Source organism: Uloborus diversus, chromosome 2 (assembly GCF_026930045.1).
Source record: "Uloborus diversus isolate 005 chromosome 2, Udiv.v.3.1, whole genome shotgun sequence".
Taxonomy (NCBI): Eukaryota; Metazoa; Arthropoda; class Arachnida; order Araneae; family Uloboridae; genus Uloborus; species Uloborus diversus.
The window spans coordinates 97,809,382-97,819,418 of record NC_072732.1 but is presented as its reverse complement, the minus strand read 5'-3'; the positions used below and the strand labels follow the sequence as shown (position 1 = coordinate 97,819,418).

The window sequence follows — 10,037 nt, the reverse complement described above, 5'->3', positions numbered from 1 at the left end:
AGCCATCGTAATGTCTGTCTGTTTAACCCCTCTTTGTGGCTTTTTTCTGTAATGGATGTGGAAGAAATCAATTTAAATACAAAAGAGAAATATTTTAGTGAATTTAAAAACGTTTACAGCAGGTTGAGCTTTTTGGATTCATTTGCCACCATTCTGGAAGAAATAAAATTTTTCCGAAAATAATAATTATTGATGGCGCCCGTGCTCCGGGAGGAAATAGCTTGTCGCGTGCTTCCGGAAAACAAAAGGTATACTTCCGGGAGCGATCTGCCAGCTTTCAATTATTTTCAGTTTATGAATTCATTTTGTTATAATTTCTAGCTATTAACGCAACTTCATATTATTTCAGCCTCCAATTATATACACGCTGTATCGCTACCCGTTGTACACCATAGTTTTCGAATTGATGGCTTCTGTTTACTTTAATCCAAACATTTAAGTGCATCTTGAATGAAATGTATTTCAAAAAGCCGCCGAAAAATATGTTTAGAAACTTTGATATTTGATGCATCATTAATTGAAAGTGTGATCGGTGTTTTCCTGCATTTAATAACTTCTTTTCGGATGAAGCTGGAATATGGTTGCTCGTATTTTATTGCTTTAAAGGTCTGTTCACTGTCTAACTCCTCTTGTTTCTAGATTAACTAGATTGAATGTTTTCTTAAAGTGACTCATATTTTAAATCCGACAGTCCAAAGATTTTAATCCACAGGCATGGTCCGAAAAGTGTTGACATAAAATCTACAGGTTAAATTAGTGTTAAAACAAAATTGTTACAAAAGAATTTCAGAGTCATATTTCTCTCTCTCTTTTTTTTTTTTTGTGATTTTTCAAAAACTGGTACAGAGAGAACAGAAAGCAGTAAGTTTCACCTTGTGCTTAAAATTGTTAAAGATTACTTTTAAAGTTTATCTTATTTTTGATTTTTAAAGTTACTGAATTTTTTGAATTTTCCCCCTTTAAGTACACCTGATAACTTATTTGCCTTTTTGATAAACGATTAAAATCTCTTCAATTATAGAGGTTATATAGTTATATGTCAGAGAATTTCATGCATAATATAATGTCAATTCTCATCATTTCTTAAATTAGCATTGCACTAAACATTTCAAAAATTGCTTCAAACATGTTGCGTACTACATATTTAGCATATTAGTCTCTGCGATAGTGGAAGTAAATCTACTTTGTTTTGCTTATCTGTAGAGACGTACCGAGTAGCACTTTGCCCAAGTAGCCGAGTACCAATTATATTTTAAAGCACATGATGAATTTTGAACTCATTGGAGTAGTATAGATCTCCATGTCTATATAATAGTTTTTAAAACAAAATTCCATCTGAAATTTAATTATGCATTATTTAAAAAATTTTGCTTGTGTTAAAAAATTCACAAAAAAGTTGTTTCGAAAATTAAAAATAAACAAATAGATAAAAGCTATGATTAATCAAGTTGGAATTAAAACAAATTATATCCGTCTATTATAGTTCTAGTTGGCCAAACATAAATAATTTTTTTAAGCAAATGTTTAAAAGCACAAATGTGCAGGAACACTGCAGACACGTGTTTCTGCATTGCGAGGAACGTCTTTTTCAGTGCATAAAGTGTAAGCTTATGAATGTAAAGACATCCTACAAAAGTATCAGACTTTTGTTAGATGTCTTTAAATTCATAGGCTCATATTTTGTGCATTGAAAAAGACATTCCTTGTAATGGCAAAACACGTGTCTGCAGCGTTCCTGCACATTTAAACTTTTAATGTTGTTTTATTTGCTTTTATTTTTTAAGCAAAGGTATTTTTTTATTTCTTATAAATAATTTTTGTTTGCAGCAAAAATATATTTAAAAATATAAAAAAATCATATTTTCCATACCTACCTTTTTGTCCCATTTTTAATGAATAAGTTTTATTGACTTCTGTGACATTAAAATAAAGATTTACTCAATTGAAGCATAACAAACTTCATTATTCTCAAAATTTAAATTTGACTTGTAAATGATTGCAGTATATTATATGCTTGCACTTTTTTCATTAATTGTAAAATCTGTCTTGAACAGTATTCCCTTTTTTACAACTACTCGGTATTGGCCGAGTACTAGGTAAATTGGTCAAGTACCGAGTAGTTACCGAGTACTTGGTACATTTGTACTTATCTGGCCTTTAAATTCATTTTAAGTTTAGGAATTATAAAAGTAAACTAATATTACCCTTGGTAATAGTATATTCAGAGACTAGAGACAGTCTTAAGTCAAAACTTGGAAGATTTCCAATAAATTTTTCAATAGGCTCTTATATGAGATGAAACTCTAAGTTCATATTATAAATAGAGGCACCATTTACTTTGAATCATAAGAATCTAGCATGGATGGACAGAAATCTCAGCAACAATCTTTCTCTAATTCTACCGATCAGTTGATATCAAGCCAAAATTGTGACAATGATCTTCCTTATCAAGACAGCATTTCAAGAAATCAACCTCGTGAGAATTTAAAACGTTTAATACTAGAGACGTACCGAGTGGCACTTTGGCCGAGTAGCCGAGTACCGAGTACTCAGCCTTTCACTACTCGGCCGAGTACCGAGTTACCGAGTACTTGGCCTTTCACTACTCGGCCGAGTTACCAAGTACCAATTATGTTTTAAGAAGAACCACCGACACACATGTGATGAATTTTGAACTTACTGGAATAGACCTCCTTGTCCATATAATAGTTTTTAAAACTAAATTCCTGCTGAAATTTAATTACGCATTATTTAAAAAATTTTGTGTCAAAAATTTTACAAAAACATTATTTTTATAGAGAGGTGTCTGCAGGACAGGGGTTTAATAATGTTACTTGCATTGGAACTGTGGAATTAAAAATTGTCTGCATAAGAGGGGTGTCCATTAGGAAGGGTTTCACTGTATACCAATCAATTATAGGTCTAGGCCGCCAAAAATAAATAATTTTTAAAAGCAGATAAAACAAATGTTCAGGAACACTGCAAACACGTATTTCTGCCCCCCCCCCTTCCTCCCCCGTTACAAGGAACGTCTTTTTCAGTGCATAACATGTGAGCTAAAGAATGTAAAGACATTGGACAAAAATTGCCGGATGGCTTTAAATCCACGAGCTTCCATTTTGTGCATTGAAAAAGGAATTCCTTGTAATGCCAAAACATGTGTGCAGTGTTCCTGCATTGTGCTTGTAACGTTGTTTTATTTTCTTTTATTTTTTAAACAAAGGTATTTTTATATTTTTTATAACTAATTTTTGTTTGTAGCAAAAATCCATTTTTAATATAAAATTTCCATATTTTCTATACTTACCTTTTTGCATAATTTTTAATAAATAAGTTTTATTAACTTTGCAGACATTAAAATAAAGATTTATTCATATATGAATGATTGATATGAAGCATTACAAACTTCATTATTCTCAAAATTTAAATTTGACTTATAAAATTTAATTGTAAATGATTGCAGAATATAATGCTTGCTCTTTTTTTATACATCTTAGTATCTGTCTAGGACAATATTCAATTTTTTGCAACTACTCGGTATTGGCCGAGTATCTGATCAGAATTTGGCCGAGTACCGAGTACTCGGCAAATTGGCCGAGTAGGCCGAGTACCGAGTAATTACCGAGTACTCGGTACGTCTCTATTTAATACATAAAGAGGTATTATCTATGTTTATTAACAATAAAATAATAGAGATTGGTGAAAAACTCACAAATACAAAGTATGATGATGTTAAGGACTACATTGAACACATTGATTGAAATTTAAATCGTTATATAGTAATAAAAACAGAATTTCAAATGGCAAGTAGATTAAGCGAAACTAGAAAGTTTTAATTTATTCTATAGCCTATTATAACAGCCTGGTTAGCAGATCAAACCTGCAAGAAAATTAAGATATAGTATTAATAACTAATGTGCAAATACAAATACAAAAGTGACGACCAGCAACAGACTCTGGGCCCAGCTAGACTGGTCCTAGTCAATTTACAATCCCCATTGAAGATCAATGGCCCTCTTAAAACTATACTCCCTTGCTCATTACCACCTCTTCCGGTAAACTGTTCCAAGGTTCCACTACCCTGCTAAAATAATAATTTTTCCTAACATCCATGTAAGCCTGAGATTTAAATAGCTTAAAACAATGACCCCTCGTCCTGTTTCCAGTGCTAAACTTCAGCCCCATAACATCTTTCATTTTAATAAATTTAAACAACTGAATCATTTTCCATTGGTCTCTTCTTTGCTCAAGACTGCACATTTTTAGCCTTCTAAGCCTGGAATCATAGTCTAAATGAGAAAGTCCATTTATTAGCCTTGTAGCCCGCCTTTGAACCCTTTCCAATACGTTAATGTCTTTCTTAAGATAAGAAGACCAAAACTGAACAGCATAGTCTAAATGAGGTCTTACCAAACTTCTATATAAGGGCAGAAGAACTTCTTTAGATTTGTTTGAAATAGATCTATTGATAAACCCAAGCATCTTATTGGCCTTGTTACTAGCAATGCTGCACTGTTGGCTAAACTTTAAATCCTGACTTATTAAGACCCCCAGATCAGTAAATTTATCTGCCTGACTAATGACTGAGCCTTGCAAATAATAACTTGTACATTTCCATGCCCTAAATGCAGCACTTAGCATTTCCCAACATTAACAGCCATACCCCATTTACCAGCCCCCTCCGTAATATGATCTAGATCCTCTTGCAGCTGTTTTGCTTGTTCTTCATTTTCTACAGTCCCCATAATTTTGACATCATCAGCAAAACAATTCATGTTCCCAGAAATATTTTTGTGAATATTGTTCATAAAAACAATGAACAAAACAGGCCCTAACACTGATCCTTGAGGAACCCCACTTAAAGCCTTACTCCGATTAGAATAATTTCCCCTTACAACTACCCTTTGTTCCTACCCTTTTTACTCAAATGAAAGTTTTCCCTCCTATTCCTATATCAGCTAATTTGCTAAGTAGAGCAACATGCGGTACCTTATCGAAAGCTTTTTGAAAATCAATGTAAACAACATCTACAGGCTTCTTATTGTCCAAAGCCATGGTAACTTTATCATAGAAATGTAATAAATTAGTTGCACAAGATTTACCTTTCCTGAAACCGTTCTGAAAACTAGTCAATAGATTATTAGTCTCTAGAAAATTTACTATTTTAATTTTTATCAATGTTTCAAAAATTTTGCGAACCACCGAAGTTAGACTCACAGGTGTATAATTTCTCGCACTCCCTTTAGATTCTTTCTTGAAGAGCAGTGTAATGTTAGCCAGCTTCCAGTCCTCTGGCACTGTCCCCGAGTTATAAGAAGCATTGAAAATATTTAGGATTACATCTGCTAATTCCTCCGCACATTCAACTAAAATTTTTGGATAAATATTATCAGGTCTCGGAGCCTTAGTCTCTTTAATTTTTTTCAAATGAAGTAAAACGTCATCCCTGGTAAATACAAAGTCCTCAAGCTGTACTATAACTTGTGTCTTGTTGGTGTCAACTGTTGAAATACAGTTATCGTTAAAAAAACTCGAAAAAAAGTTATTAAGAACATTAGCAATATCACTATTGTCCTGAATTAAAATTCCGTGCTCATCAACCAGTGGCCCAATATGACTATTTCGAACTTTCCCGGAATTAGCATATGCAAAAAACCTCTTGGGATTCCTGTTTATTTTATCTGCCAGTGTTTGCTCCAACTCTCTTTTCTGAATCCGTACCAAATACTTAAATTTACGCCTTGCCTCCAATATTGGAGCCTATCTGCACTGTGACCAGTTTCTTTAAACCTATGAAAAGCAGCTTGCTTGTAATTTAGAGCGTCTTTAGTTTCCCTAGAGAACCACATCGGCCAAATTACAGAGAACGTTACATTCATTAATTCAAAGCAGAAGATAGTATGTTTATATGGCAAAAATCCCAGGGGGATTTGGAAAAAAGTTCGTAATTGTGTAAATTGTCCAAATTAATGACCCTCGAGGGCAGGAACCTTGGAACCATAGTCATAAGGCCCCCACTCTTCTATCTTTACGATAAATGACCAAGTTTGCATAAGAAAAAAATTCGCCTTTTAAAAAAGTCTCTTGAAGAACAAAAATATTATCTTTAAGAAAGGGAGAATTATTAAAATAATGGCGCTTGTTGGAGATACTACGACAGTTCCATTGGATCACTGAGAAGCCCTCAGCAACGCAAAAAAGAAAAAACAGGGGAAAGGTCCTCCAGACCAAGGGAAGACAAAGCGCCAAAGAAAAAAAAGAGGACAAAAAGGAGAGTGCCCAAAGTCACGGGGGCCCAGAAGGGGGGGGGGAGGAGAGAGGCCTGGAGGAGAAGAGGAAGAAACAGAAGGAGTAGCCGAAACAATTTTAGGGGGATAAGGGGTGGTATCCATTATATTAGTCGAATTAGATGAGCTAGCAATTTTTTTAGGTCTTTCAGGACTTTGTGACATATAGGCAAAAGCCGTGGACAACATGTTTTATACACTGTTGAGTGTAGTAACAATAGCTTTTTTGAACATGGAGGTCTGAATTTCTAAAATTTTAGTAAACCTCTCCTCCATACTCTTCAAGGCCCCTAATAGGAACTCCTCCATTTTTGACTGAAGGTTTTCTTGAGGGGATAAGTCTGTTTCTACTCTAACAATTTGGGCTAAAGATTTTTTTTGTTCCATTCTAAACCGGCGTCTGGCCACTGGGAATGAAAGACAATTCTTGCATTTAAACATAAGAAATTTTTCTTCTTCCTTATATGCCGGACATCGTTTGTCGAAAGCCGAATGGTTTCCCTCACATCTGGGGCACTTCACGTTCGCGCTCCCACATGAATCACTATTATGAATGCCACTGCAGTGACCGCAAATGGGGTCGACTTTGCAGGTTCTTGAAATATGATTAAATTTATGACAATTTTGACAGGATCTTGGTTTGTCAACAAAAAGTTCAATACTCTGTCTAGCATACCATATTTTAACATGGCTTGGAATATTAGTCCCATATATGGTGACTAAAACAGTTTCACTTGCTTTTCTCGTTCCCTCTCTAGTAAAAAAAAATCTTTGAAGTTCTTTACTATATATGCCCTGGTCGTAAAGTTCCGCAGCAATTTCATCAAGTTTTGTTTCTGTGGATATGTTCTTAAGTAAGAATCGGGTAGTGGTACCGTCGTTAAGTAATTTAGAATCTATGTCAATTTTAAGAATTTCGTTTTTTCCAAGAAGTTCTTTGGCACAAGCAGCGTTGTACGTTTTGATTATGATTTGGTTTGATCTCGTAAATTCAATGGATTTATGGTTCGATATAGTTTTTTCTAATTCATGTTTGATGTCTTTTGGTCTGTTACGAGGTAGTCCTGTGTTTGCACTATTATTTGCCTGATAAAGTATACTAAATGATTTGCCACCATTCCCTGAGATAGCGTCAATTACCAAAAGCTTGTCAGAAATCGTAGAAAAATAATTAACAATTTCAGTATTCGCCATGGTAAAGTTATTATCATGAAGGCTGGACGATGTCTCCAACAGAAAAATAAAGCAAAAAAACCTTACCTGAATGGCATATACAGAAGCACGAGGACACGCATGAAAACACAAAACACGAGGAAGCAGCACGAACGAGAAAAAAAAAACTAGTATGCCCCGAGAAGCACAGGAAAAAACAAAACACAACCAGCGGAAACAGGCGCATGGCATACAGAGCAGAAACGCCTTGGAGCAACAAGAAAAAAGAAAAAAAAGGGGGAAAAAATCAAAATATCAAGATAAGAAAACATCATGCTCCCCATCTCGGGAGAGTCGACCCAACACTCGTGGGTGCGAAGAACGAAAGAGAAACAACGAAAGAACACACGAGAAGTTCTCGAATAACAAACAGTTACAGTCACCGGCATTCAACCACCACACTACCAAAGCATGAAATCTTCCACCATCTTACAGATGCTTTTAATAAACTATTCTAAATGCATACAACCTTATTGAAGTTGTAAATTTGACTGATTTCAAGATTACTTGGGATTTGAAAAACTTAAAACAATGATCCTTGGTTTTATTTTGGTTTGGTTTATTGACAACATGCATTTTTGAGGTCTTGTGCTTGGTCACGCAGGACCTGTTTATGATCTCACGTCCAAAATGACACAATACAGGCACATAGTGCAGGACAGAATTAACAGCACACAGAAGGAAGTTACAACCAAGGCAAAGTATGGGAATCAAACCCACCGCCTCTAGATGATTAGAATGACGCACTTACCCACTGCGCTACCGAGGCCCCTGGTTCTGTTACCTGTGCAGAAATTTAGCTCAAATAAACTTGAATAACTGATTCTTGTCACCTCTTATTTTTCTTTAATCAGGACTACATATTAAGCATTCTAAACTTAAAAGAATTTCTCCCTTTTTAATTTAATTAAATTTTTTAGACTTTGCATCCAGTTTCCACTTAATTCCCATGAAATGCAGTTAAACTACAGTAAAATCCCATTACAATGAACTTCAAGGGACTATAACTTTTATTCGTTGTAATCGGAATTTTGTTGTAATGAAATTCAAGCAGTGTGATGGAAATTAAATCGAGACTGAAAATTTTTTTCGTTAAAACAGATATTTTGTTGTATTGGTATTCGTTGTGTCGGGATTTCAGTGCATTTCAATTTAGCTAAAATGTAGTAAATGTCATTTAAAATCTTGTACAACACTTTTTTATAAATCAACAGGGAATGGTAAGTTTTGTTCAAAATGAAATAAACTTATCTTTCAAAAACCAAAGTTAATAAAACAGTGAATCAATTACTGTTAATGTTTTAAAACATTACTTTATTTTGTCAGTTTCTTTGTTTTCATTAAATTAAGTTAATACCTCTTGTGTGCATTATATTTTAATACATAGATGTAATTTCAGAATAAGTGTTTTAATGAATGATTTCTATTTTGTTATTTTAAATAGCCAGTTTGATTCACAAGAAAAAAAATGTATTTTGTATGTTATACATGTCATAAAATTCCTTTTTTAATCTATTAAGTCCGGAATTGCTGGCAGTCCAGCCAATTCTAAAGTTTCCAGGTTCAACTCTATCAAGTTTAATATCAGCTGTTGTGATCAGTTGAATCAGCTGTTATATTGATAAATATACCAGCTTTAAGTAGGAATTCAGCTTTTATTTCACCTTTTTCTTCTCCAAGTTAGTCTTTTCTGTATTATCACAAAGTGTGCCATTCAGCACAAACTGCCTGTTCTTTGTGAACATTCATAACTCTTTTTTGTCTTACGTTGCTATATGCTTTTTATTCAAGCTAAAATTGTCTTTTCATCGTATGCTGGTTTTATTAATGGGGGCTTTCTTTGCAATGTTGCTTTGCTTTTAATTATAGTTTGTAGTACTTTCTGCATACAGACCATTTTTGTACTGTGCTTTTTAGCCATGCTAACTCTGCTTTATTTATTTAGAAAGTTTGGTTACTCATTTTAACAACAAAGTGACCATCTTTCAAATAACATTTATCAGTTTTTTTGTCTTTCATATTTTTTGAGCAGAAAGATATTAATCCTTTGGAGAAAATCGCATAGGTACTATTAGAAACGGCAACTAAGAATGCTTTTTTTTAAAAATCAATGTAATTGCCAAATTGTCTTGAATAGGCTTTAGCAGCAGAAGTTTTGACATGTTTCTCAAAACTTAAGTCTCAAAAGAGTTGCATTTCAATCACTTATTCGGACCTTTTGGAATCCCTTCAAAAGACATTAACAATGCTTTGTTTATCAGCGGCAATTTCAGGATCCATAATGGTGTTAAAGAACTGAACACCTTGTAAAGTGTTAGCACCAGTAGTGCCTAAGATTTTTTGAAATGTAAAAGGGTATAGTGTTATTTTTATTAGTGTCAAAAATGCGTCAAACTATAAGTCAAGTTGTGGATCTAGAAATTTGGTTAAAGCAATCAAAAATTAATGAGAGTAACATTAATAATTACGCTCAGATTGGTAAAAAAGTTCAGGTTCTATGTCTAGAGAATCCTCGCAATTTCCTCGTCCTATAGTTAA

The 10,037-nt window shown here is 33.9% G+C and overlaps 1 protein-coding gene across 2 annotated transcripts in view; it reads left to right on the top strand.

Annotated features, from left to right (window-relative positions):
- The first annotated feature begins 184 nt into the window (after positions 1–184).
- Positions 185–10,037, top strand: part of LOC129235293 (GA-binding protein subunit beta-1-like) — a 41,417-nt gene continuing 31,564 nt past the window's right edge. Inside the window, exon 1 of one of the 2 annotated variants that reach the window (XM_054869019.1) lies at positions 185–248. The gene's annotated coding sequence lies outside the window, so the exon portion shown is untranslated. Of the gene's footprint in view, positions 249–276; positions 607–10,037 lie in introns of those variants that run through there. The other variant, XM_054869020.1, reaches the window with a different exon arrangement.